The 7,937-nt window shown below is 47.7% G+C and overlaps 1 protein-coding gene across 7 annotated transcripts in view; it reads left to right on the top strand.

The window, feature by feature from the left end:
* Nucleotides 1-517: 517 nt before the first annotated feature.
* The window catches only part of HERC1 (HECT and RLD domain containing E3 ubiquitin protein ligase family member 1), a 95,506-nt gene continuing 88,086 nt past the window's right edge, over nt 518-7,937 (top strand). For all 7 annotated transcript variants that reach the window (XM_039384082.1, XM_039384085.1, XM_039384088.1 and 4 more), the window contains exon 1: nt 518-554. The gene's annotated coding sequence lies outside the window, so the exon portion shown is untranslated. The remainder of the gene's footprint in view (nt 555-7,937) is intronic.

Genomic DNA, 7,937 nt, shown 5'->3' with positions numbered 1-7,937 from the left:
GGGCAGGGTCAGGTTGGATCTCAGGGAAAGGTTCTTCCCCAGAGGGTGGTTGGCACTGACCAGGCTCCCCAGGGCAGTGGGCACAGCCCCAAGGCTGCCAGAGCTCCAGGAGGGTTTGGATGATCCTCTGGGACACCTCGTGTGACTCTTGGGGCCGGTCCTGTGCAGGGCTGAGGGTTGGACTGGACGATCCTGGCGGGCTCTCGGCACGTTCTCAGGGATTCCGCTCGGACGGGACATCCCGGCCCCGGCCCGTGCGCGGACACGCCCCCTGCGCCTCAGGGAGCCGCGCGCGCCCGCGCACGGGACGCGCCCCGCGATGGGAGGGGAGGGGGGAGCGAGCGGCGCTCTCGCGAGAGCCAGGCGGACGCCCCGCGAGATCTGTGCGCGCGCCCGCCCGCGTCATGTTTTGCCGGTGACACCCGGGCCGGGCGGACGCGGCTCCGCCGGGACCCCCCGCCCGCACCGACCCGGCCCCGGCCCCGGCCCCGCCGCGGCACCCTCAGCGCGGCACTCTGGGCCCCGCCGCTCCCGCCGCTCCCCGCCGCTGCCTGGTGAGCGCGCGGCCGCCGCGCCGGGGGGCGCGGGCAGGGGCGGGAGGCCTGGGCTCGGCCGGGACCCCTCAGAGCGCCCGGAGCGGGGCAGGGCCGGCGGGGAGGGCGAGCGGGGGCAGGCGGGGCCGCGCAGGTGGCGGCGCCCTGTTGCTGAGGGGGGAGAGAGGGACGGGCGTCCTCCGGCAGCGCTCGTCCCTTCGCGGGGGCTTTTTGTGCCCCCTCGGAGCGGTGTGAACGGCACGAAATTCGCGCTGTGCCCCGGCCGCGCTCCTCCGAGCCCGTGCTTTGCTCCCGGAGCCTCGCGAACGCGGCCGTGGCGTGGCCGTGCGTTTCCCCTGAGTGCTGGATGCATCCCGGGCTCTGTGCATCCGAGCTGGACCCGGCTGGTGCCGCAAAATCCACTGTAAGATGTGTCACGTTGGCCTCCGTCGGCTCCGGGCACGGCTGGGGGTGTTCCCTGCGCCTCCGGACCTGTCAGCCCACGCCGTCGGCTCCCCGGGGCCTGTGTGCTGACCCTTGCTTGCAATACCGAAAAATTGTATGTGTGCTTTTACTCAGATGTGGTTTATTTTGTATTCCAAAGCGATATCCGAGCAGGTGTTTTGCTGTGGTTTTGGTTTTTATTGTTTTGGGTTTTGTTGCTTTGTTGGTTTTTTTTTAACTGCATATGGCCAATTTTCTTTAGAAGTTCCTGTATATAAGCTGCTTTTCATGGGTTTTTTTAGGGACAGAACCCTACTGTGCTCTCTCTCTCCCTTTCACAGTGCACGTAGGAGTGGTTTAGTGCAGTTGTTGAGCATCTTCATCTTGTGTTGTCACAAGTCTGAGCTGATTGTTCCCTCATGGACTGGTCAGTTTGCTGTAGCTGGACCATGTGCTCTATATACAGATATACTTACAGGTGTGTATACACGTGTGCTATTGCCTTGTGGGGTCGATCAGATTTGTAGCTCAGCAGAGTGTTCTGTGCTGTTATTTCTTGACAAAACCTCAAAGCTGCGAGTTTACACCTGCTGAATTTAGTGCTCCTTCCTAGAGGCCCCACATATCCCACATCTGCTCCATGGCTTGGGGATGTGGACTGAGGAGGACTTGGAACTCAGAGGTGAGTCTCTCAGAATTATGGGGAAAACGTAATAGGCATTTAACCTGTAAAGGTGGACTGTACACCTCGTCAGACTGCTGCTGCTTCCCAGTGGTCTAAGAGGAGTCTGTTAATTTTGTGTGAAGGATTGAAAGCTGTGCAATGTTGTGCTACAGGACAGAAAGGCATTGCCAGTCTCCTGAGTCCCTGCACCTGTGAGGAATTTGTTAGGTGGCTTTATGCACAGTGGTTGTGTCTCAGAATTAAACTCCTTCTCTCTGAGTATAAAACCTGTACATGTTTGAGGATTTCCTCTCTGCTCTTCTGTTGTTATTTAAATATGTCATGTATGTTTTGTTCTTTGCCTGAACGTTAAGAATAAACATGTTTTTGTGGTTGGAAGTGTGTAAGTTGAGGGGGAAGTGGGGGTGTTGAAATTTCTTTATGGAAACTGTGCAAAGGAGGTATTTATCTAATTGTTAGTTAAGGATAGGGATGTAAAGTATTTGACTTATTTTTGCCGAAGGACTGCTCGGCGTAGTAAGAATATAGCACAGCATTTTTTTATTCATTTAATCCTTGACCTGAAAAATAGTTTATCAGTGAAAGCTGCTCTTATTTCAGAACTGAATGAAATGGATAGTAGTTGAGTAGGAAAAGGCTTAAGTGGACAGGCTAAAGATCTGAGTTGTTTTTTGTCTTTACCAATTTCAGGTAGTCATGGTCTTTCTTTTTCAAAGAAAGCAGTACAGGGGTGCTCTGCATGTTTTAAAGTACCACTGATGATGGAGTGGGACCTTTCTATGGATGGGGAAAGCTCCACGTGGATTTGTGTTTTGGTAGTAAAATGAATAAAGTATATACATTTAAGTACTTTTGATTAAGACACTCTTAATATTCCAGTCTTTCTTTCTGTTTTTAGTGTAATTATTCTTGTAATACTCATGGGGAAGAGAAGCACTTTTATCCCCATTTTAGAAATAAGTAATGGAGACAAAAATATGTATTTCAGGAAGACTTGGAGCAGGCCTTTGATTTCTGGTCACAGGTTGTTACGAAGTCATTATCCTTTCAATGCACTGTCTTCATTTGGGTCCTGTACAGGTACCTTACCTTCCTCTTGAGAGGTTTTTATCTTGGTCTGCTGTTTTAGTTTGGTGTAGGGTGCAATTCTCTCTGGCTGGTTTGACTTCCTGATGTCAAAGTCACCTCAGTGACTGGTGAGTCCTGTGTTGGTTGTGTTTCTTTCTCAGAAACACTCAAACTCTCCGATTGCTGGCAGGTTTTGGTTTTGTCTCTCCCTGTAGCGAGTGACGGTCATGTGGAACATCCAAATCTAGTCGGTGTTTTCTCTTTCCAAACATCTAAAGTATCGCTCAGGAAAGGAAGCTCTGCTGTCGTGGGGCTGCTTGAAATAACTGGCAGTGGTGCTGCAGCTGCTCAGGGGGCACTGTAGTCACTCACAGTTACCCTGGTAAGTTCTGAACGGGGAAAAATCCCAAAGCCCAGCCTGGAACCCAATAACTGTGGAATTTGCCAATCCACAGCCAGTGTAACTGTGACCTTGGAGCTGGCCAGGTATATTCCCTGGCCTGGACTGCCTGTTGTGATTGACCTGATGTCATCGAGTTAGTTGGGAGGAAATTCAGGTGGCTCAAGCAATCATGTTCTCTGCTGGAAGCTGGAATTAATTTGCTGCTTAAAGAAGAGCCTGCAGCTTGAGTCCTCCTTCCTACTACTAATAATTGTTTTGCTGTCAGGTCTGTATGATACAGAAATTTCATTGTCAAAACATTTCCTTATATTTATGAATTTGTAGACAGAAGTTTCTTTTTCAGTCAGTTATACCCGGAGTACTCTGAGGCAAGAAATATAAGTGTTACCTGGAAGTGTTAACATGAAGGGGCATCCACAGCTTGCTGGGCAACCTGCTCTGGTATCTCACCACCCACTTTATTAAAAGTTTCTTCTTTATATCCAATCTAAACCTGCCCATTTTCATTTTAAAACCCTCACCTCTCAACCTGTCACCACAAGCCCTGATAAAAGCTATGCCTCTTTTATATATGTGTATATATATATATATATGTGTAAATATATATATCTCAAGGCTGCAGTCCACTTTCCCACTTGCATCACAGTTAACTTGAAAGCTACATGAGTGTGAATTTTGACTCTGTACATATTGCTGTCCCCTGTCCATTGCTGACTTTCTCAATCTCGAGTCAGGATTACTAGTAAATATGTCTTCAAAATGTTTGTAGTTTTTGCAAGAAATTGTCTGTTTCTGTGTGTTCTGGTGGTTGAAAACACTGGGACTACACAGTGAGTAGAAGTTCAAGTGATGGTTCTTTCAGGGAAAGTGGGAGTGGTAAAAGCTCAGCAGGGTTTTCATCCCTTTTCCAGTGCAAGATCAGGCCCCTGTCTTTACTCAGATTGTTGGAATGTTTTAGGTACATGGGGATTTCTGCCTCTCAGCTCTTTTTACCAACTGCTTTTGATGATTCTGTATGTGGAGTGTCTTACACTCGCAGCTTTCAGTCAGTGAACTTTAATGCATCTGAAGAAGTAATGAGTTAAATTGATTTTTCTAAGTTTCTCTGCAGAATAGTAATAATTTTTATTTCTCCACTACTTGGGTAGACTTTGTACAGCACCCAGGGGTTTACATTGGCAAACCACGATTAGGTTTTTGTATCACTTTCTTTATAAATGTAAGGGTAAATAGCTTTAATTTCTTATTAACTTCAAAAATAACTTTGTCCTCCTTTTGTCTGTCTCCCAAAAGGTTTTTGGAGTGACCAACTGAAAGCATAGAGCTATATTGGTTTCAGTAGTATAGTAATGAACAGATAATAGAAAATGAATATGAATAATCCTAAATAAATAATAAAGGAAGACTAAATTTGGAAGAATACCGGTAGAACCTCAGCATGTCTTACTTAACAAATAAAAAGCTTGGTGGAATACAGTATTTGGGAAGAAAAGTCGGCAGTTGGCTGCAGAATAATCTTGATCTGAGTTATGATGTCCTGAGTTTGGTTCCCATCTGCTGAGCAGGGGGCTGGTACAGGGAGGAAGGACAGTGGACGTTGTGCTCTCTGGGGACAGATGTTCATGAGCTGCTGCCAGGCTGTTTCACTGCAAGTGTTTCTGAGGAGTGCAGAACCAGCTGCTGGAGCTGCTGCTCTTGCCTTCTCTGCTGCACTTCCTCCTGCTCCTTGCCTTTGCCACTGCAGGTTTGGAGGGGACCAGGGCTCATTTCTTCTGCCTTGTTTTACTGTCCATCTCCTGTTATCCAGCACCTCTCCCCCCCTTTTTTTTTTTTGGCTACTTCTAATGATGCTTTTTGTCTCTTTACTTTCAGTTCTCTGTTAATTTGTAGTAATTTCTCTGCAGTGTCAGTATTTTCTGATTTATCGTTTTCTCTTTTTCTTTCCTGTGGCTGTTTTTGTGTGGATTCCCATTCCCCTCACATCTGTCCTGGCACTGTGTACAGGCTACATGTCTTTCCCAAAAAGAACATTTGAGGGTTATTCCCTTGCACAGTGATCTGCAGAGCTTTTTGGCACAAGTAAAATATTGAACAAATAACTCTTTTAGGCAGCATTATATCCTGTTGGTTTTTAACTGTCATGGTGTTCCCTGGCCATAAGCAATATGAAACATCTTGCAGGTTTTGCATTCCTTGTGCATTTTGTATTGTTGGCCTGTGACAAGGCAGGATTTTAATCACTTTTATATATTCCTGGTTTCTAAATCACCTTTCAAGAAAAAAGCTCTAAGGTTGTTTGGAGCCCTGATACCTGCTGCTGAATCCTATATATACAACCCTTTTTTGTGAAGAACGGGAAGCAAATCAGGTTGCTTTTCTTTTAGTTGCACTTTCAGATTGTAAAACTTTAATAAGGATGGCAAAAATCGCTGCATTCTGACAGCTGGCAGCATGTGAAGCAAGATTTTACTGTGTGCCTCCTTTGTAAGAAGTATGGAAGAGCGGAATGATAAAGACTTAGAAGGTCATGAAACAATAAAGGAACTGGGAAAATGGCAAAGGAATATGATCTGGATGATTAGAGGTTTGCAGTGTTTCTGTGGAGCCTTTGGTTTAGCTGGTGCTGCAGAGGAGATATAAAATAACCAGGTTTTGTGTGTTATGGTTGTATTAGGAATTTGACAGAATATTGAGATAATAACATAGTAGACTTGGATGCAGAATTTTTGGTTTATTGCTATTACATTTGAATTAGCAAAATAATTTATAAGGGTTCTAAGTGCTTATGCTACAGAACTAAAATATTGCATCTTTGAAGAGATCCCATGTGTATAACAGGACTGTAATACTGCCATCACAATGAGGCAGTAAACTTGAACATACATACATCATTCCTGTCATATTTTAAAGAAATTAACTTTTCCAGACCTGTGATCAGCTATGCATGTGGAACTTCTCCTTTATCAAAAACTTAGCTACAATAACAACCCAGAAAAAAGAAGTTTTTCAATAGTCAGTCTTACTTGCAGTGGATTAATTGAATTATATTCTTAATGAGCTACTAGAATTACCTGGTTATTCTGACTGGGAAATCTTCCCTGGGTTTTGTGTAAGCCCCAAAATGCTGGATTTCTCTGGTCCCTCCACAGGAGTTATTTCTCACCGTTGCAAAGATTGAAGTACTTGTGGCAGTGTCAGGGGCTGTTGTGTGCCCTGGCTGCATCTGTTTAAATACTCGTTTTCTAATCCTTTTCTGACCTCCCCCCCAGTGACATCACGGTTAAGGTACCTGAGCACACTTTACTCTGGGAGCAGCTCCTGTTGGGAACAGTAACTGGGAGTGCTGGAGCTCTGGGAGCTCACTGTCAGTGGTGAAGAACAGGAGGAAAAGGCTGAGGTATTTAACACCTTCTTTACCTCAGTTTTCAACAGCTGGCTTCTGGAGCTTGTAGAAAGAGATAAGAATCTGAACAGCCCCCCTGTAATCCAGGAGGGAACAGTCAGTGACCTACCCAGAGAGTGGTGGGGATGGAGCTGCATCCAGTTGGGATCAGTCACCAGTGGTGTCCCCAGGGATCAGTGTTGGGTCCAGTCCTGTTTAATATCTTTATTGATGATTTAGATGAGGGGATTGAATCCACCATTAGCAAATTTGCAGATGACACTAAGTTGGGGGGGAGTGTTGATGAGCTGGAAGGCAGGAGGGCTCTGCAGAGGGGCCTGGACAGGCTGGAGAGTTGGGCTGATTCCAATGGGATGAGGTTCAACCAGGCCAAGTGCCGGGTCCTGCCCTTTGGCCACAACAACCCCCTGCAGCGCTACAGGCTGGGACAGAGTGGCTGGAGAGCAGCCAGGCAGGAAGGGACCTGGGAGTGTGGATGGACAGGAAGCTGAACAGGAGCCAGAGTGTGCCCAGGTGGCCAAGAGGGCCAATGGATCCTGGCCTGGCTCAGGAACAGGGTGGCAGCAGGAGCAGGGAAGTGATTGTTGGCCTGGACTCAGCACTGGTGAGGCCACCCCTGGAGTGCTGTGTCCAGTTCTGGGCCCTCAGCTCAGGAAGGACATGGAGGGGCTGGAGCAGGTCCAGAGAAGAGCAATGAGACTGGGGAAGGGACTGGAGCACAAGTGCTGTGAGGAGAGGCTGAGGGAGCTGGGGCTGTTCAGCCTGGAGAAGAGGAGGCTCAGGGGAGACCTCCTCACTCTCTGCAACTCCCTGACAGGAGGGGGGAGCCAGGTGGGGGTTGGTCTCTTCTCCCAGGAAGCAACAGTACAACAAGAGGGCTGGGTCTGCAGCTGTGCCAGGGGAGGTTTAGGTTGGATATTAGCAAGAATTATTACAGATATTACAGAGAGGGTGCTCAGCCATTGGAATGGGCTGCCCAGGGAAGGGGTGGATTCTCCATCCCTGGAGGTGTTTAAGGTGAGACTGGATGTGGCATCAGTGCCATGGGCTGGGAACCACAGCGGGGTTGGATCAAGGGTTGGACTTGATGATCTCGGAGGTCCCTTCCAGCCCAGCTGATTGTGTGATTCTGTGCCTCGTGTGTGCCTGTGTGACATCCCAACAGTAAACAGAGCTCAGGGGTGAGAGTTTCACAACCAGCCCTTTGCATGTTCCTCAGTTTTGCAGTTTCCTGCCTTCGATTTGAGTGCACAGCCTCAGAACTTCTTGTGTGACAAGCTTTTGTAATCAGGTTCCCAGCAGATAACTGTAAGTCAGCCTCTCACAAAGGCTGCTGGAATTGCTAATTGCAGAGAGGGAGAGCTTGTGTGGTTTATCTTTCCTCCAAGAAAACTTGGGATT

The sequence above is a fragment of the Pipra filicauda genome, unplaced genomic scaffold, assembly GCF_003945595.2.
Source record: "Pipra filicauda isolate LSUMZ 115617 unplaced genomic scaffold, ASM394559v2 scaffold338_size783178_pilon, whole genome shotgun sequence".
Classification (NCBI taxonomy): Eukaryota; Metazoa; Chordata; class Aves; order Passeriformes; family Pipridae; genus Pipra; species Pipra filicauda.
This window is presented reverse-complemented; position numbering and strand designations above follow the sequence as displayed.